This window comes from Schistocerca gregaria, chromosome 11 (genome assembly GCF_023897955.1).
Source record: "Schistocerca gregaria isolate iqSchGreg1 chromosome 11, iqSchGreg1.2, whole genome shotgun sequence".
NCBI classification, from domain to species: domain Eukaryota; kingdom Metazoa; phylum Arthropoda; class Insecta; order Orthoptera; family Acrididae; genus Schistocerca; species Schistocerca gregaria.
In genome coordinates, this window is record NC_064930.1 from 117,139,449 (window position 1) to 117,160,584 (window position 21,136).

A 21,136-nucleotide genomic window follows, 5' to 3' on the forward strand; every position below is an offset into this window, starting at 1 on the left:
CCTATTGGTCGGATGTACATTCGGAAAAGACCATGTTAAAATTGTAAAAAAATAAACATATAAAAAATTTGTTAAGGGATGACAGTTCTTGTGGAAAAATCTCCTCAAGAACGCAAAAGGCATGATTAATAGAAACTTTGGACTCCAACTAGCAGAATCGCCTTTTGGTCGGATGTCGTTCGGAAAAGACCATGTTATATGGCCTTAATTAGCGTGAAAAGTTTAGAAGGAGTTGCAATTTGTGAACCACATAAAAATTCGATTAAACAAAAACAAAATCTGTGCGGGTTATACGATCTACGAGAGCGCAGCACTGGATGCTAAGCTAGTATGATATATAATACAGAGCTTCAGTTGCAAATACATTTAATCAGGAAATATTTTGAAACTAATGGCAACATCCCCCCCATGAGCCATGGACCTTGCCGTTGGTGGGGAGGCTTGCGTGCCTCAGCGATACAGATGGCCGTTCCGTAGGTACAACCACAACGGAGGGGTATCTGTTGACAGGCCAGACAAACATGTGGTTCCTGAAGAGGGGCAGCAGCCTTTTCAGTAGTTGGAGGGGCAACAGTCTGGATGATTGACTGATCTGGCCTTGCAACATTAACCAAAACGGCCTTGCTGTGCTGGTACTGCGGACGGCTGAAAGCAAGGGGAAACTACAGCTGTAATTTTTCCCGAGGGCATGCAGCCTTACTGTATGATTAAATGATGATGGCGTCCCCTTGGGTAAAATATTCCGGAGGTAAAATAGTCCCCCATTCGGATCTCCGGGCGGGGACTACTCAGGAGGATGTCGTTATCAGGAGAAAGAAAACTGGCGTTCTACGGATCGGAACGTGGAATGTCAGATCCCTTAATCGGGCAGGTAGGTTAGAAAATTTAAAAAGGGAAATGGATAGGTTAAAGTTAGATATAGTGGGAATTAGTGAAGTTCGGTGGCAGGAGGAACAAGACTTTTGGTCAGGTGAATACAGGGTTATAAATACAAAATCAAATAGGGGTAATGCAGGAGTAGGTTTAATAAGGAATAAAAAATAGGAGTGCGGGTACGCTACTACAAACATCATAGTGAACGCATTATTGTGGCCAAGATAGACACAAAGCCCACGCCTACTACAGTAGTACAAGTTTATATGCCAACTAGCTCTGCAGATGATGAAGAATTTGATGAAATGTATGATGAGATAAAAGAAATTATTCAGGTAGTGAAGGGAGACGAAAATTTAATAGTAATGGGTGACTGGAATTCGAGTGTAGGAAAAGGGAGAGAAGGAAACATAGTAGGTGAATATGGATTGGGGCTAAGAAATGAAAGAGGAAGCCGCCTAGTAGAATTTTGCACAGAGCACAACTTAATCATAGCTAACACCTGGCTCAAGAATCATAAAAGAAGGTTCTATACATGGAAGAATCCTGGAGATACTAAAAGGTATCAGATAGATTATATAATGGTAAGACAGAGATTTAGGAATCAGGTTTTAAATTGTAGGACATTTCCAGGGGCAGATGTGGACTCTGACCACAATCTATTGGTTATGACCTGTAGGTTAAAACTGAAGAATCTGCAAAAAGGTGGGAATTTAAGGACATGGGATCTGGATAAGGTGAAAGAACCAGAGGTTGTACAGAGTTTCAAGGAGAGAATAAGGGAACAATTGACAGGAATGGGGGAAAGAAACACAGAAGAAGAATGGGTAGCTCTGAGGGATGAAGTAGTGAAGGCAGCAGAGGATAAAGTAGGTAAAAAGACGAAGGCTGCTAGAAATCCTTGGGTAACAGAAGAAATATTGAATTTAATTGATGAAAGGAGAAAATATAAAAATGCAGTAAATGAAGCAGGCAAAAATGAATACAAACGTCTCAGATCGACAGGAAGTGCAAAATGGCTAAGCAGAGATGACTAGAGGACAAATGTAAGGATGTAGAAGCTTATCTCACTAGAGGTAAGATAGATACTGCCTACAGGAAAATTAAAGAGACCTTTGGAGAGAAGAGAACCACGTGTATGAATATCAAGAGCTCAGATGGCAACCCAGTTCTAAGCAAAGAAGGGAAGGCAGAAAGGTGGAAGGAGTATATAGAAGGTTTATACAAGGGCGATGTAGTTGAAGACAATATTATGGAAATGGAAGAGGATGTAGATAAAGACAAAATGGGAGATAAGATACTGCGTCAATAGTTTGACAGAGCACTGAAAGACCTGAGTCGAAACAAGGCGCCCGGAGTAGACAACATTCCATTAGAACTACTGATGGCCTTGGAAGAGCCAGTCATGACAAAACTCTGCCAGCTGGTAAGCAAGATGTATGAGAGAGGCGAAATACCCTCAGACTTCAAGAAGAATATAGTAATTCCAATCCCAAAGAAAGCAGGTGCTGACAGAAATGAAAATTACCGAACTATCAGTTTAATAAGTCACAGCTGTAAAATACTAACGCGAATTCTTTACAGACGAATGGAAAAACTGGTAGATGCGGACCTCGGGGAGGATAAGTTTGGATTCCGTAGAAATGTTGGAACACGTGAGGCAATACTGACCCTATGACTTATCTTAGAAGAAAGATTAAGAGAAGGCAAACCTACGTTTCTCGCATTTGTAGAAAAAGAGAAATTTGTTAACATCGAATATAGATTTATGTATCAGGAAGTCGTTTCTGAAAGTATTTGTTTGGAGTGTAGCCATGTATGGAAGTGAAACATGGACGATAACTAGTTTGGACAAGAAGAGAATAGAAGCTTTCGAAATGTGGTGCTACAGAAGAATGCTGAAGATAAGGTGTATAGATCATGTAACTAATGAGGAGGTATTGAACAGGATTGGGGAGAAGAGAAGTTTGTGGCAGAACTTGACTAAAAGAAGGGATCGGTTAGTAGGACATGTTTTGAGGCATCAAGGGATCACAAATTTAGCATTGGAGGGCAGCGTGGATGGTCAAAATCGTAGAGGGAGACCAAGAGATGAATACACTAAGCAGATTCAGAAGGATGTAGGTTGCAACAGGCACTGGGAGATGAATAAGGTTGCACAGGATAGAGTAGCATGGAGAGCTGCATCAAACCAGTCTCAGGACTGAAGACAACAACAACAACAACAAGATGGCTACATTTAAATTTTACATGAAACACGCTTCAAAAAGTGCAGTAAGCTAGTTTCGCCATTTTGCAATTGCACCATTTTTTCTGGATGAATATTTGTCTCTGTTTTGTTTCCTTGTGCGATTTTAGTAAAGAACCACACCAGACACGATTTGATCGAAAGCAACACTCTGTTTGCCCTCTTCTAAAGGAGATGGACAAGTAAGAGAGAACAGTTACACTCGATAATCGAAATATTTGCGTTTTGGCCTTGAAGAATCAGTCGGTAACATTATCAATAGCTTATTTCAAAAGCGATGGCTGTTACGTCACATACCCAGGAGGTACTGAATTCTCTCTTAAATCCTTGAACGACAGTAACCGGAATCCCAGTTTGATCTTACTCAATGGCAGTGGCCCGTTACCTAGCTTGCATTTACTAAGAAGCTCAAGGGCGAAACAACGAACCTGCAAAATTACAGACTAATACCCCTAACTTCTGTTTGCTGCAGAATCCTTGAAGATATTCTCCGTTCGAATACAACGAACTTTCGTGAGACTGAGAAGGTTATGTCCAGGATTCTGAACGGTTTTAGATAGCATCGCTCGTGCGAAACTCGGCTTGCCCATTTCTCACATGATATACTGAGAACTTACCTTAGACTTAGAGAAAGCGTTCGACAATGTTGACTGGAATACTCTCTTTCAAGTTCTGAAGGTGGCAGGGGTAAAATACAGGGAGCGAAAGGCTATTTACAATTTGTACAGAAACCAGATGGCAGTTATTAGAGTCGAGGGGCATGAAAGGGAAGCAGTGGTTGGGAAAGGAGTGAGACAGGGTTGTAGCCTCTCCCCGATGTCATTCAATCTGTATATTGAGCAAGCAGTAAAGGAAACAAAAGAAAAATTTGGAGTAGGTATTAAAATTCATGGAGAAGAAGTAAAACCTTTGAGGTTCGCCGATGACATTGTAATTCTGTCAGAGACGGCAAAGGACTTGGAAGAGCAGTTGAACGGAATGGGTAGTGTCTTGAAAGGGGGATATAAGATAAATATCAACAAAAGCAAATCGAGGATAATGGAATGTGGTCGAATTAAGTCGGGTAATGCTGCGGGAATTAGATTAGGAAATGAGACACTTAAAGTAGTAAAGGAGTTTTGCTATTTCGGGAGCAAAGTAACTGATGATGGTCGAAGTAGAGAGGATATAAAATGTAGACTGGCAATGTCAAGGAAAGCGTTTCTGAAGAGGAGAAATTTGTTAACTTCGAGTATAGATTTAAATGTTAGGAAGTTGTTTCTGAAAGTATTTGTATGGAGTGTAGTCATGTATGGAAGTGAAACATGGACGATAAATAGTTTAGACAAGAAGAGACTAGAAGGTTTCGAAATGTGGTGCTACAGAAAAATACTGAACATTAGATGTGGAGATCACATAACTAATGAGGAGGTATTGAATAGGACTGGGGAGAAGGGAAGTTTGTTGCACAACTTGACTAGGAGAAGGGATCGGTTGGTAGGACATGTTCTGAGGCATCAAGGGATCACCAATTTAGTATTGGAGGGCAGCGTGGAGGGTAAAAATCCTAGTGGGACACCAAGAGATGAATACACTAAGTAGATTCAGAAGGATCTTGGTTGCGGTAGTTACTGGGAGATGAAGAAGCTTGCATACGATAGAGTTGCATGGAGAGCTGCATCAAACCAGTCTCAGGACTGAAGACCGCAACAACAACATACTGAGGACTATGGATGAAGCGCCACAGGCGGATTCCATATTTCTAAATTTCCGGACAGTATTTGACTCGATGCCCCATAGCAGGCTGTTAACGAAAGTATGAGGATATGGAAGAAGTTCACAGGTACGTGAGTGGCCCGAAGACTTCTTAAGTAATAGGGCCCAGTATGTTGTTCTCGACTGCGAGTGTTCTCAGAGACAAGGGTATCGTCAGAAGTGTCCCAGGGAAGGCTGACAGGACTGCTGTTGTTCTCTGTATACATACATGATCTGGCGAGGCCGGCCGCGGTGGTCTCGCGGTTCTAGGCGCGCAGTCCGTAACCGTGCGACTGCTACGTCACAGGTTCGAATCCTGCCTCTGGCATGTATGTGTGTGATGTCCTTACGTTAGTTAGGTTTAAGTAGTTCTAAGTTCTAAGGGACTAATGACCTCAGCAGTTGAGTCCATAGTGCTCAGAGCCATGTGAACCATTTTTGATCTGGCGAACAAGGTGCGCAGCAATCTGCGGTTGTTTTCTGGTGATGTTGTGGTGCACAGTAAGGTGTCGAAGTTGAGTTAATGTAGGAACGTACAACACGACTTAGAGAAAATTTCCAGTAGCTCTAAATGTGGAAAAATATAAGTTACTGCGTATGAGTAGGTAGAACAAACTTGTAACGTGCTGATACAATATTGCTAGCATTCTGTCAACTCGTTAAAATATCTGAGTTGTGGAACGAGCACGTGAGAACTGTTAATGGGAAGGCGTCTGGTCGACTTCGGTTTATTTGGACAATTTTTGGAAAGAATGGTTCGCCTGCGAAGGAGATCGCATATGGGACAATGTTACGACCTATTCTTGAGTACTGCTCGAGTTTTTGGGATCCGTACCAGCTCGGACTGAAGGAAGACATCGAAGCAATTCAGTTGCCGGCTGCTAGATTTGTCACCGGTAGGTTCGATGAACACACAAGCGTTACGGAGATGCTTCGGGAATTCAAATGGAATCTCTGGAGGGAAGGCGATGTTCCTTTCGGCAAACACTGTTGAGAAAATTTAGAGAAACGGCATTTGAAGCTGACTGCAGAACGATTCTACTGCTGCCAACATACGAGGGTCACTCCAAAAGAAATGCACACTTTTTTTGTCATCAGTCTACTGACTATTTTGGCCAAATACAGTTTTCATTTTGCATGTGTGAAAGTTTTACAGTATGTAGATACATCCTTCCCGCTTGTTTTCAAACTTAGTTCAACCTGTCCCCGTGAGTGGCGCCGTCTCAGCATGTCTTCAAGATGGCTGCTACACTTGACGTTCGTCAGAAGCAACGTGCTGTGATAGAACTCCCGTGCTATGAAAACGAAACAGTAGGAAACGTCCACAAGAGGTTGAATAAGGTGAACGGAGATGCTGCTGTCGATCGCAGTACAGTTAGTCGGTGGGCAAGCAGGTTACGTGACGAAAGCGGGCACGGCAATATTGAGGTTTGTCCTCGCAGCGACAGGCCTCGTACTGCACACACTCCAGACAATGTGCAGAGAGTTAAAGAATCGGTGACTGCTGACAGACGCATCACAGTGTACGAACTGTCACGCTACATTGGGATAGGGGCAGGAAGTGTCTGCAGAATACTGAAAGTGTTGGCGTTAAAAAAGGTTTGTGCCAGGTGGATTCCCACGATGTTGACAGTGGCTCACAAAGAAACAAGAAAAATTGTAGGCAGCCAACTTTTGGAAGACTAAGAGAATGGTGGAGATTAATTTCTTGGAAGGATTGTAACAGGTCATGAAACATGGCTCCATCATTTTTCACCAGAGACGAAGAGGTAATCAGTTGAGTGGCATCGTGCAAATTGACGCAAGAAAAATAATAATTCAAAACCACACCTTCTGCTTGAAAATTTATGGCTACGGTGTTTTTCGATTCCGAAGGACTCTCGCTTGTGGACATCGTGCTAAGTGGAACCAACATAAATTCTGATGCGTATGTGACGACACTGAAGAAACTTCGAGCCCGACTGAGCCGTGTTGGACAACATCGGCAAAAGCAGGACGTTTTGCTGTTGCACGACAATTCACGACCACATGTCGGTCAAAAAACCCTGGAAGCGATCACAAAACTCGGATGGACAACACTGAAACACCCGCCTTACAGTCCTGACCTGGCTCCATGTGACTATCACCTCTTTGGGAAACTGAAAAACTCTTCGTGGAACAAGGTTTGAAGATGATGACTCCCTTGTGCACGCTGTCAAACAGTGTCTCCAGCAGGTTGGTCCAGAATTTTACCGTGCGGGTATACAGGCGCCAGTCAACAGCCGTTTGTGTATGAGAAATCGGTTGCAAACTTTCCTATCAGCACGCTGTAGTGTTCGCCACCGGCGCCAACCTTGTGTGAAAGATCTGAAAAGCTAATCATTAGCATATCACAGCATCTTCTTCCCGTCTGTTAAGTTTCGCGTCTCTAGCACGTAATCTTCGTAGTGTAGCAGTTTTAATGGACAGTAGTGTACGTTCCATCGCTGTACCCACGAACTGTAAACAGTTGCAAGAAACATTGCCTTGCCTGCTGAAACGTTGTTGTGATGCCTCGTGTAAGGAGGAGAAATGCGTACGATCTCGTTTCCGACTTTGATAAAGGTCGGACTGTAGCCTATCCCATTTGCGGTTTATCGTATCGCGACATTGCTGCTCGCGTTGGTCGAGATCCAATGACTGTAAGCAGAATATGGAATCGGTGGCTTCAGGACGGTAATACGGAACGCCGTGCCGGATCCCAACGGCCTCGTATCACTAGCAGATGAGAAGACAGGCGTCTTATCCGCACGGCTCTAACGGATCGTGCAGCCACGTCTCGATCCCTGAGTCAACAGACGGGGACGTTTGCAAGACAACAACCATCTACACGAACAGTTCGACGACGTTTGCAGCAGCACGGACTATCAGCTCTGAGACCGTGGCTGCGGTTACCCTTGACGCTGTATCACAGACAGGAGCGCCTGTGATGGTGTACTCGACGATGAACCTGGGTGCACGAATGACAAAACGTCATTTTTTCGGATGAATCCAGGTTCTGTTTACAGCATCACGATGATCGCATCCGTGTTTGGCGACACCGCTATGAACGCATATTGGAAGCTTGTATTCGTCATCGCCATACTGGCGTATCACCCGGCGTGATGGTACGGGGTGCCATTGGTTACACGTCTCTGTCACCTCTTGTTCGCATTGACGGCACTTTGAACAGTGGAAGTTACATTTCAGATGTGTTACGACCCGTGGATCTACCCTTCCTCCGATCCCTGCGAAACTGCACATTTCAGTAGGATAATGCACGACAACATGTCTTGTACGGGCCTTTCCGGATGCAGAAAATGTTCGACTGCTGCCCTGGCCAGCACATTCTCCAGATCTCTCACGAACTGAAAAGTCTGGTTAAAGGTGGCCGCGTAACTGGTTCGTCACAGTAAGCCAGTCACTACTCTTGATGAACTGTGGTATCGTGTTGAAGCTGCGTGGGCAGCTGTAGCTGTACACGCCATCCAATCTCTGTTTGACTCAATGCCCAGACGTATCAAGGCCGTTATTACGGCCAGAGGTGGTTGTTCTGGGTACTGATTTCTCTGGATCTATGCACCCAAATTGCAGTGAAAATTTAATCACTTGTCAGTTGTAGTATAATATATTCGCCCAATGAGTACCCATTTATTATCTGGTATAGGAATTTTAATGGCCAGTAGTGTATGTCTGATGAGTATGATTTTCGTCGCACCTAAAGAAAACATGACAGCTGTCTACTGCAAAACTTTTGACATGACAGTCCTTCTTGTTAGGGCATCTCCAGCTTGTTCGCCAGTAGATTTCACCCGCTGATAATATCTGAATGTAAAGTTTTTATAAAGGAGAAGAGCCTGGTCCCTTCCAGTATACGTTACATTTCACTGTTCTCCATCTTCAGTATCACTGTACTAGAAGCTTGACAAGACTTTTCAGGAAAAGTAACTATGCCACTGGATTCAAAATTACTGCGCGCTTCAGTGCCAGCTGATACATGCTTACTGGGTCTAAGGCGACGCAGCTGTTCGCACCTATTAGCGGAATGCCCCAAGTATGCACTCTCCTGTCTGTAGACGAGGTTGCAGAATTTGTGTTCGGGCCCTATCTCGACCTCCTCTGAGTTGCACAGTTCGCCTCTGCCCGTTTTACAGATTCACCCGCAGTGGCGATATCGGTAGTCGGAAATGGCTGACACAAATATTGCTTAGCTGGAAACCCTGATACACTGGTGGAACCATGCGATCTCTTAGGGCCTGACACAAAAAAATTTCCAAAATGTAAAAATCACGTGGTTAAATTGACAAGGTCAATTTGACAAGTGCGAGAACTATCACACCATCAGCTTAACAGCTCATGCATCCAAGTTGTGGACAGGAACAATATACAGAAGAATGGAAAAGGAAATTGAAGATGTACTAGATGACGATCAGCTTGAGGGGGGGGGGGGGGGGGTAGGACGTCAAACGGGCCTACTTGCAGCAGGAGAGTCACCACAGGACATTTTAATTTCTACTGTCTATACTTTTACAAATAGACAGACAGAGCGATAATGTGCGGGACTAACGCTTCAGCGGCGCATTAGACTTGGACAGCACTGGCCAGTTAGCGGTCCAACTAGCCTGCAATGATGTGAGAAGTTGCAGTTCAGACGTGAAAAGAGGCGGGCAAACAAACAACATAGCTTAGAATGTCATTTAATTTTTAAAGAGAATGGAATAGTATTCGGAGAAGCGCCAACAATACCTCACGCTTCTTAGGTGACCTGACGGAAAGCATAAAATGCTCTCCTTCTCACGTGGCATAGTATTCTAGTTACAAACAAGAGTGATGAAAATTTCTAATTTGATTATAGCGTAACTTTTCCGAGCGAGCTGCGTGTGATGGAAAAGCAAACTGCAGGGATTTCATCGTACTGTTGAATAGTGAAACCACTGCAGATGTTAATTGCCGTCAGTCATCTGGTAATGCCGGCCGGAGTGGCCGAGCGGTTCGAGGCGCTGCAGTCTGGAATCGCGCGATCGCTACGGTCGCAGGTTGGAATCCTGCCTCGGGCTTGGACGTGTGTGATGTCCTTAGGTTAGTTAGGATTAAGTATTTCTAAGTTCTAGGGGACTCATGACCACAGATGTTGTCCCATAGTGCTCAGAGCCATTTGAACCATATGGACCGACTGCACTACACGTACTATATAGGTTTATGTTTCAACTGTATTACATACAGTGGCTGGGAAACTTGAAGAATTAACAACAGCCTACTTCTCGCCACTTTTTAACCGTGTTCCACACACGTTTTTCACTACCGAACAGAAAACAGCCTCAGCCATATCCATACTGCGCATTAACAGCGCAACAATCGGAGCATAACGCTGCAGAAGCTGTAACTGTACACGATTTTTTAAATAAAAACGTGATCAGTAACATTGATGGCTGCTAATACATTTGAATATCTTAAAGTTTCATCTAACGTAACTTAAAATAATACAGGGTGTTACAAAAAGGTGCGGCCAAACTTTCAGGAAACATTCCTCACACACAAAGAAAGAAAATATGTTATGTGGGCATGTGTCCGGAAACGCTTATTTTCCATGTTAGAGCTCATTTTATTACTTCTCTTCAAATGACATTAATCATGGAATGGAAACACACAGCAACAGAACGTACCAGCGTGACTTCAAACACTTTGTTACAGGAAATGTTCAAAATGTCATCCGTTAGCGAGGATACGTGAATCCAACATCCGTCGCACGGAATCCCTGATGCGCTGATGCAGCCCTGGAGAATGGCGTATTGTATCACAGCCGTCCACAATACGAGCACGAAGAGTCTCTACATTTGGTACCGGGGTTGCGTAGACGAGAGCTTTCAAATGCCCCCATAAATGAAAGTCAAGACGGTTGAGGTCAGGAGAGCGTGGAGGCCACGGAATTGGTCCGCCTCTACCAATCCGTCGGTCACCGAATCTGTTGTTGAGAAGCGTATGAACACTTTCACTGAAATGTGCAGGAGCTCCATCATGCATGCACCACATGTTGCGTCGTACTTGTAAAGGCACATGTTCTAGCAGCACAGGTAGAGTATTCCGTATGAAATCACGATAACGTGCTCCATTGAGCGTAGGTTAAAGAACATGGGGCCCAATCGAGACATCACCAACAATGCCTGCCCAAACGTTCACAGAAAACCTGTGTTGATGACGTGATTGTACAATTGCGTGCGGATTCTCGTCAGCCCACACATGTTGATACTGAAAATTTACAATTTGATCACGTTGGAATGAAGCATCATCCGTAAAGAGAACATTTGCACTGAAATGAGGGTTGACACATTGTTGGATGAACCATTCGCAGAAGTGTACCCGTGGAGGCCAAACAGCTGCCGATAGTACCTGCACACGCTGTACACGCTGTACACGGTACGGAAACAACTGGTTCTCCCGTACCACTCTCCATACAGTGAGGTGGTCAACGTTACCTTGTACAGGAGAAACTTCTCTGACGCTGACAATGGGGTTATCGTCAACTGCACGAAGAATTACCTCGTCCATTGCAGGTGTCCTCGTCGCTCTAGGTCTTTCCCAGACGCGAGTCATAGGCTGGAATGTTCCGTGCTCCCTAAGACGCCGACCAATTGCTTCGAACGTCTTCCTGTCGGGACACCTTCGTTCTGGAAATCTGTCTCGATACAAACGTACCGCGCCACGGCTATTGCCCCGTGCTAATCCGTACATCAAATGGGCATCTGCATTTGTAAACATTGCACTGACTGCAAAACCACGTTCGTGATGAACACTAATCTGTTGATGCTACGTACTGATGTGCTTGATGCTCCTACTGTAGGGCAATGAGTCGCATGTCAACACAAGCATCGAAGTCAACATTACCTTCCTTCAATTGGGCCAACTGGCGGTGAATCGAGGAAGTACAGTACATACTGACGAAACTAAAATGAGCTCTAACATGGAAATTAAGCGTTTCCGGACACATGTCCACATAACATCTTTTCTTTATTTGTGTGTGAGGAATGTTTCCTGAAAGTTTGGCCGTACCTTTTTGTAACATCCTGTATACCAAATACGTAGGTAGGACCTACTTCCAAGTGTGTAACAACACCAGTGCACGTGTGCTACGGCTTCCGACCAATCATCGCGTTCGTGTTTGTTTACGTCAGGTTTATTCTTATGATGAACTGATTGTAGTAATCACACAGCTAGGAGAAGACCAAGGAGGGTTCAGAAAGGGAAGATAATGCAGTGGACAGATCCGGTGCCTGAGAACAGTGTTGACAACAATAAAGCCCAGGAACACAACAATGACATTCGTTGACTAAAAGGAGGCGAATGACTCCATAGACAGAGAAACTCTCTTCAACACGTTGGAAGATATGAAGATGGACAGCAAAAAGCAAGTCCAGGAAACGTTAACAAATTTGATATCCTGAATGAAGTTTATTGCAGAGATCCCGGAAACCTTTCGAAATAGGTGTGAGGTAGGGAGATGGCCTGTCACCCATGTTATTTGACTCTGTTTTGGAGAAAATGATCAGGACATGCGGCAAAGGAGTCAGTGGAGTAAAAATGGGGAGACACAAGGATAGAATCGTCAATATAAAATGTCTTGCCTTTGCCAGTGATAAACAGCCATTGTAAGAAGTAACAGGAAAGAAGCCAAGGAGGTTATAGAGATACTGCACGAAATCTCAGCCGAAAGTGGACTTACCTCATATGAAAAACGCAATACACGGACACAAAATCCATAGCAGATATCCACTGGTAACAAATTGCGGAAAGATAACACAAGTAAAAAGTTTCAAATACCTGGGAGTGATTATACAGAAAACAGGACTGAACTGCAGAGTCCAGTGAAGGAAGGATCACAAAACTACAAAAAGCACACAAACTTACATGGAATCATTACCATAAAAGAAGTATTTCCATCCACGCCACATTAAGACACTGAAGGTAAATCCAGATGGAACGAGAGTTATCTTATTTGTCAGCAGCGAGCGGCGCAGACAGCAGTCATCGCAGCTTACGGTATTGTGCGCTAAGGCTATTAAGAGCCCCATATTTCCTCCACAACAGTACACTTCACTGCATTTCACACGCGACAGCCTAAACCGTACGTGGCAACATTCGAAAGGATAATTATTCAAGTTGAGTAGGCGCGCCTCTCAGCCATTCTGACAAGTCAACAACCATCTTAAACTTTGTATAGAAATTTCATTAGCGAATCCTATCCTTGAGAGGTAATTTCACATTCCGAAAAGAACCAGTATATAACTTGTTCAATTCATAACTAAAAGTGCCATTGTGATTTCTCAGAATTTTTGCTAAATAAATAATAACTTTTGTTAGTTTGATGTTTCTCTTACACTAACTAGCACTACTCCAGTACCCAAATATCCCACTAGTTACGTAAGAAATTTTGTGAATTTTTGTGTCATTTCCTTACAGCGGACGACTCCAGAAGATATTTATTGCTGATAGTTTGTCAGGCACTTCTCTTTAGAACGTTAGGAGCATCTGTCTGACTTCTGTAGTAGTGTGGGGTTGGAAATTGCCTCTTGCACGAGCCACAGGGTAAAGGGTACATTTCAGATTAGTCTGTCGCACACAATGACAGAATAGCACCCACACGCTCACACAACTTTAGTTAAGTATCGCAATGCAATAAAGCACATGCAGGGTGTTTAAAAAAGGACTTTACAATCTAGAAAATTCATACGAATTATGACTGCAGTGTCCATTTGTAAAGAAATACATCAAGTTTTGTCTCGCGTAGTTCGCTAGTGCCGAATCGCACCGTAAGGAGCGCTAGCGGTAGTTGCATTAAAGCTAGTTGCCTTAACTGGCGGCGGTATCTCGTGGTCGTGCGGTAGCGTTCTCGCTTCCCACGTTCGGGTTCCCGGGTTCGATTCCAGGCGGGATCAGGGATTTTTTCTGCCTCGTGATGGCTGGGTGTTGTGTGATGTCCTTAGGTTAGTTAGGTTTAAGCAGTTCTAAGTTCTAGGGGACTGATGACCATATATGTTAAGTCCCATAGTGCTCAGAGCCATTTTCGCCTTGACTGGCCCCGAGAGTGTTAGATGTGTTTTTTCGTTTGAAGAACAGTTCAGCGTAATTTCCGTCTACGTCTACGTGATTACTCAGCTCTTCACAATAAAGTGCCTGGCAGAGGATTCAATGGACCACCTTCCAGCTGTCTTTCTACAGTTCCGTTCTCGAACGGAGCGAGGGAAAAAAGAGCACTTAAATTTTTCTGTGCGAGCCCCTGTTTTCTCGTATTTTATCGTGATGAACATTTCTGCCTACGTAGGTGGGTGCCAACAGTGTATTTACGCGTTCTGAGGAGAAAACTGGCGATTGAAATTTCATGAGAAGTGTTCTGACAATGAATTGCAGTCTTTGGTTTGCTTGGATTGGTTCAAATGACTCTGAGCACTACGCGACTTCTGAGGTCGTCAGTCGCCTAGAACTTAGAACTGCTTAAACCTAACAAACCTAAGGACATCACACACACCCATGCCCGAGGCAGGCTTCGAACCTGCGACGAAAGCGGTCACGCGGTTCCAGACTGGAGCGCCTAGAACCGCACGGCCACACCGGCCGGCTTTAATAGTGTTCAAAACTATATCAGTTCGTGACATCCAGTCTTACAAATTTACTGTCTCTGATGGACACGTGTCCAGATCGTCCGCTCTCAAAAGTCCGTCATCTCTCCCCCACATCCACCACTGCTGGCGGCTCACCTCCAACTGCGCAACGCTACGCGCTGTTAACATCCAGTTGCCCAACACTACAATAGCGAATATTACAACAATGCCAACCAGCCACAGACTGCACACAGCACAGCCAGTGATTTTCAAACAGAGCGCTCTGTAGCGTTACCAACATAAAAACCTAAACAGCCGACTTACAGTAGGTCTGCTGCAGTTACTAAGTGTCCTACCAATAAAAGGCAGTCTTTGGTTAGCCATCCAATTTAAGTTGTTCGTAATTGTAATACCTAAATACACTCCTGGAAATTGAAATAAGAACACCGTGAATTCATTGTCCCAGGAAGGGGAAACTTTATTGACACATTCCTGGGGTCAGATTCATCACATGATCACACTGACAGAACCACAGGCACATAGACACAGGCAACAGAGCATGCACAATGTCGGCACTAGTACAGTGTATATCCACCTTTCGCAGCAATGCAGGCTGCTATTCTCCCATGGAGACGATCGTAGAGATGCTGGATGTAGTCCTGTGGAACGGCTTGCCATGCCATTTCCACCTGGCGCCTCAGTTGGACCAGCGTTCGTGCTGGACGTGCAGACCGCCTGAGACGACGCTTCATCCAGTCCCAAACATGCTCAATGGGGGACAGATCCGGAGATCTTGCTGGCCAGGGTAGTTGACTTACACCTTCTAGAGCACGTTGGGTGGCACGGGATACATGCGGACGTGCATTGTCCTGTTGGAACAGCAAGTTCCCTTGCCGGTCTAGGAATGGTAGAACGATGGGTTCGATGATGGTTTGGATGTACCGTGCACTATTCAGTGTCCCCTCGACGATCACCAGAGGTGTACGGCCAGTGTAGGAGATCGCTCCCCACACCATGATGCCGGGTGTTGGCCCTGTGTGTCTTGGTCGTATGCAGTCCTGATTGTGGCGCTCACCTGCACGGCGCCAAACACGCATACGACCATCATTGGCACCAAGGCAGAAGCGACTCTCATCGCTGAAGACGACACGTCTCCATTCGTCCCTCCATTCGCGCCTGTCGCGACACCACTGGAGGCGGGCTGCACGATGTTGGGGCGTGAGCGGAAGACGGCCTGACGGTGTGCGGGACCGTAGCCCAGCTTCATGGAGACGGTTGCGAATGGTCCTCGCCGATACCCCAGGAGCAACAGTGTCCCTAATTTGCTAGCGCCATTCGAAGGCCAACACCGCGGTTCCTGGTGTGTCCGCTGTGCCGTGCGTGTGATCATTGCTTGTACAGCCCTCTCACAGTGTCCGGAGCAAGTATGGTGGGTCTGACACACCGGTGTCAATGTGTTCTTTTTTCCATTTCCAGGAGTGTATTTAGTTGAATTTACGGCTTTTAGGTTAACCTGATTTATCGTGCAACCGAAGTTTAACGAGTTCCTTTTAGCATTCATGTGGATGACCTCACACTTTTCGTTACTTAGGGTCAACTGCCACTTTTCGCACCATTCAGATATTTTTTCTGAATCGTTTTGCACTTTGTTTTGATGTTCTGATGACTTTATTAGTCGATAAACGACAGCGTCATCTGCAAAAAACCTAAGACGGCTGCCGAGATTGTTTCCAGAATCGTTTATATTGATAAGTAACATGAAAAAATGGTTCAAATGGCTCTGAGCGCTATGGGACTTAACGTTTGAGGTCATCACTCCCCTAGAACTTAGAACTACGTAAAGCTAACTAACGTAAGGACAACACACACATCCATGCCCTAGGGAGGATTCAGGCGTGCGACCGTAGCGGTCACGCGGTTGGAGACTGTAGCGCCGAGAACCGATCGGCCACCCCGGCCGCCGAGGAACAGCAAAGGGCCTATAAAACTATCTTGGGGAACGCCTGCAATCACTTCTGTTTTACTCCATGACTTTACGTCAATTACTACGAACTTTGAACTCTCTAACAGGAAATCACAAATCCAGTCACATAACTGAGACGGTGTTGCATAACCATTGGTAGAGTGTCAAAAGCCTTCCCGAAGTCGAGAAATACAGAATCGATCTGAAATCCCTTGTCAGTAGCGCCCAACACTTCATCTGAATAAAGAGCTAGTTGTGTTTCAGAAGAACAATATTTTCTAAACCCGTGTTGGCTTTGTGTTAATACACCGTTTCCTTGGATGTAATTCATAATGTTTGAACACAACATATGTTGCAAAATCCTGCTACAGATCGACGTTAACGATATGGGCCTGTAATTTAGTGGATTGCTCCTACGACCGTGTGGCCGGTCCCGGCGGAGGTTCGAGTCCTCCCTCGGGCATGGGTGTGTGTGTTTGTCCTTAGGAAGTAGAGTATAAGTTTAGCGACTGATGACCTTAGCGGTTAAGTCCCATAAGATTTCACACACATTTGAACAGTTTTAACTCCTACTGCCTATCTCGAATATTGGTGTCGGCCTCGGCTTCCAAGCGCTTGCCCACCGCTTTGGACGAAAGCTGATCAGTGCCCACCGCCCACGTTATCCTGTGCAGACTCTACAGTGGGAAATACCCTCTCCCACGCACTTCGCGATACTTTTTAGCGCCCAGATGTAGATGAAGGTGTAGACGGATACGACCCATCTCTTCTGCCTACAACTCGACCGTCTCCCGACGTGAACCTGGGCCGTTTGTCTTTTGTCTCGCCGGAATAGGCCTGTAAGCCAGCCCCTGACAGCAGCTGCCGTGTGACGTAATTTAACGTCTCCGTTCCCGTGTTGGCGCTGCGACACATCGACTTCCTGTCTGGAGGAGCAACAGGTCTATCGACTGCGTCCCCTCCAAAGGTCCAAACTGCCGTCACACCTGTCGAGGCTGACCTCGTAAATCGCACACAGTGTCTGTGAGGGAAGGACCATTCTCTAGCACAAAGGTATCCGTCACCAAAAGCTTTTATTACCAGCTGTAGTTTCCTACGATCCTTTTTTTTTATCTTTTCGAAGTAATCTCCGTTGTGTCCTAACCAACCGCCGTGACAGAGCCGAACTAAAAATTGCTGTTATGAAGAGCGCGCCGCAGCGCGTAGTGTGAAGCTGTCGTCTTGCGTTTCTGGCGGTGGCGCCGCTGTGGCAGTCGCAGCTTTGGTGTCTCCCTCTGGTGGGGAAGCGGAAAGGTTTCCTGTTCACGTGCATTTATGGGGCGCTATTGAATTTATTTGATGAAAGGACAAAATATAAAAATACAGTAATTGAAATAGGCTAAAAGGAATACAAACGTCTCAAAAATGATATCGACAGGAAGTGGAAAATGGCTAAGCAGGGATGGCTAGAGGACAAATGTAAAGATGTAGAGGCTTATCTCACTAGGGGTAAGATCGATACTGCATACAGGAAAATTAAAGAGACCTTTGGAGAAAGGTGAACCACTTGCATGAACATCAAGAACTTTGATGGAAACCCAGTTCTAAGCAAAGAAGGAAAAGCAGAAAGGTAGAAGGAGTATATAGAGGTTCTATACAAGGGCGATGAACTCGAGGACAATATTACGGAAATGGAAGAGGATGTAGATGAAGATGAAATGGGAGATACGATACTGCGTGAAGAGTTTGAAGGAGCACTGAAAGACCTGAGTCGAAACAAGGCCCCCGGAGTAGACAACATTCCATTAGAACTACTGACAGCCTTGGGAGAGCCAGTCCTGACGAAAGCCTACCATCTGGTGAGCAGGATGTATGAGACAGGCGAAATACCCGCAGAATTCAAGAAGAATATAATAATTCCAATCCCAAAGAAAGCAGGTGCTGACAGATGTGAAAATTACCGAAGTATCAATTTAGTAAGTCACAGACGAATGGAAAAACTGGTAGAAGCCGACCTCGGGGATCATCAGTTTGGATTCCGTAGAAATATGGGAACACATGAGGCAATACTGACCATACGACTTATTTTAGAAGCTAGATTAAGAAAAATGGCTCTGAGCACTATGGGACTCATCTACTGTGGTCATTAGTCCCCTAGAACTTAGAACTACTTAAACCTAACTAACCTAAGGACATCACACACACCCAAGCCCGAAGCAGGATTCGGACCTGCGACCCTAGCAGCAGCGCGGCTCCGGACTGGAGCGCCTAGAACCGCACGGCCACCGCGTAGATTAAGAAAAGGCAAACCTACGTTGCTAGCATTTGTAGACGTAGAGACAGCTTTTGACAATGTTGAATGGAATACTCTCTTTCAAATTCTAAAGGTGGCAGGGGTAAAACACAGGGAGTGTAAGACTATTTACGGTTTGTGCAGATAGGATATGGCAGTTAAAAGAGTCGAGGGGCATGAAAGGGAAGCAGTGGTTGGGAAGGGAGTGAGACAGGGTTGTAGCCTATCAGGAATGTTATTCGATCTGTATATTGAGCAAGTAGTAAAGGAAACAAAAGAAAAATTCGGAGTAGGTATTAAAATCCATACAGAAGAAGCTGAACGGAATGGACAGTGTCTTGAAAGGAGGGTATAAGATGAACATCAACAAAAGCAAAACGAGGATAATGGAATGTAGTCGAATTAAGTCGTGTGATGCTGAGGGAATTTGATTAGGAAATGAGACACTTGAAGTAGTAAAGGAGTTTTGCTATTGTGGGAGCAAAATAACTTATGATGGTCGAAGTAGAGAGAGGATATGAAATGTAGACTGGCAATGGCAAGAAAATCGTTTCTGAAGAAGAAAAATTTGTTAACATCGAGTAAGGATTTAAATGTCAGGAAGTTGTTTCTGAAAGTATTTGTATAGAGTTCAGCCATGTATGGCAGTCAAACGTGGGCGACAAATAGTTTAGAGGAAAAGAGAATAGAAGCTTTCGAAATGTGGTGCTACAGAAGAATGCTAAAGATTAGATGGGTAGATCACATAACTAATGAGGAGGTATTGAACAGAATTGGGGAGAAGAGGAGTTTGTGGCACAACTTGACCAGAAGAAGAGATCGGTTGGTAGGACATGTTCTGAGACATCAAGGGATCACCAATTTAGTATTGGAGGGCAGCGTGGAGGGTAAAAATCGTGGAGGGAGACCGAGAGATGAATACACTAAGCAGATTCAGAAGGATGTAGGTTGCAGTAGGTACTGGGAGACGAAGAAGCTTCCACAGGATAGAGTAGCATGGAGAGCTGCATCAAACCAGTCTCTGGACTGAAGACAACAACAACAACAATGAGCTCGCCGGGAGGGCAGTCTTGGTCAGTCTCTCGTCCCCAGCTTGCCAGCCTGTCTCTCGTCCGCATCTGTTAGGCAGTTAGCGTCTGTCTGTCGTTTATGTATGTCGTTTGGATCAACCTTTAAAATCGACAAAATGAGGGTCTTTCCACTCCGCCAGTAAGAGAACTCAGCTAGTGGACGCTCGGTCGGGGCTGAGTTCCTGCATCTGAGTCTGCTCGTTAGGCCGCCAGTCTGCTCCAGTTTGTTCAGGCAGTGGGCACTGGAGGTTGGATGGATCGGTTGGTCGGTCGCGCACTGAGACACGAGATGAGTTGTCCGCCTTGAGCGTCGGCGCACGTGAGGTCGCCACGTGAGTCCAGTGGGCCGCGCCATATAGTAGTGGCTTCGCGGCCGACGCGAAAGCAGCAGGAGTCAACCCACGACGTCGGTCTGGCCGGCGCGAACTGCGACGCCGTGAGGCGGGAGACCGGCGCGCCTTCCTGCGTCCGCTGAAGCGGCTGGCAGCCGACGGTTCGGGAGAGCGATTTGGGGGTGCTGCGTCAGGTCTTCTCGAGAAATCGCAGTTTATTAGAAGTTAAGTGATTGCTGATAAGTTGTTTGTTTACTCTTTTTAAACTCTACTTGTTTTCTTGGTGAGGTCACTAGCTGTTTTGCTTTGGGGGGTCGTCCCACCATTCTTCTCCGTTTGCCCACCCGCGGGAAGGTGGTTATTTGTGAGTTGGGTGGTCCGTTTTCCCCTCGTGGAGTAGGGACGGGTTAGAACAACCTGCGGTTCGGGTTGTTTGGTAATCTCCCTATCAATCTACCGTGCGTTACTAGCTGCCTCTGTCATGTTTGTCGGATTTGGTGTGTTAACGAACCTATTGCTTGGAGTGTAACGCCCTAATACCTGAAATATGTTTGATCGTTGGAAACTTTGATATTATTGCCTATGATCTTGAGAGGCGGTATCTGTGTACTGTAGAGCATCTTAACTATTGTTTGGCCAACCTTGCAGAATTTTATATAAAATTGCATTTCATGGGCTTTTATTTAAATGATCATTTTAGTATATAAAGTTGCGACCCTTTCACCGCAACGCTTTTCTTGGAAGTTAAAATCAAGTTGCACATTTAATGGCAAGGTTAGTATTTTAATTGTTAGTGTTTTTACCATTTCCATCCCTCCTACGGGGGGTGCATAGTTTTTGTGCTTGTGTAAATTGTTAAAACTCTTAGTTTAAAGTTATCTGGTGTGTTGCAGATTTGCACCAGTGTAGTCTTTCAGAGGCTGTTGTGAGCGGTCGTAAATACGGCCGTATCAAAAATGAGCGGCAAGGTTCTCAGCCTGAAAGCTCATACAGTCAAAAGTTGTTTCTTTATGCCTCTGAATAAATTGTAACTTTGATATTTAGAGGGTGCTTT

The 21,136-nt window shown here is 45.1% G+C and overlaps 1 protein-coding gene across 1 annotated transcript in view; it reads right to left on the reverse strand.

Annotated features, from left to right (window-relative positions):
• Positions 1 to 21,136, reverse strand: part of LOC126295177 (voltage-gated potassium channel subunit beta-2-like) — a 1,066,574-nt gene that overhangs the window by 514,509 nt on the left and 530,929 nt on the right. The window lies entirely within an intron of this gene.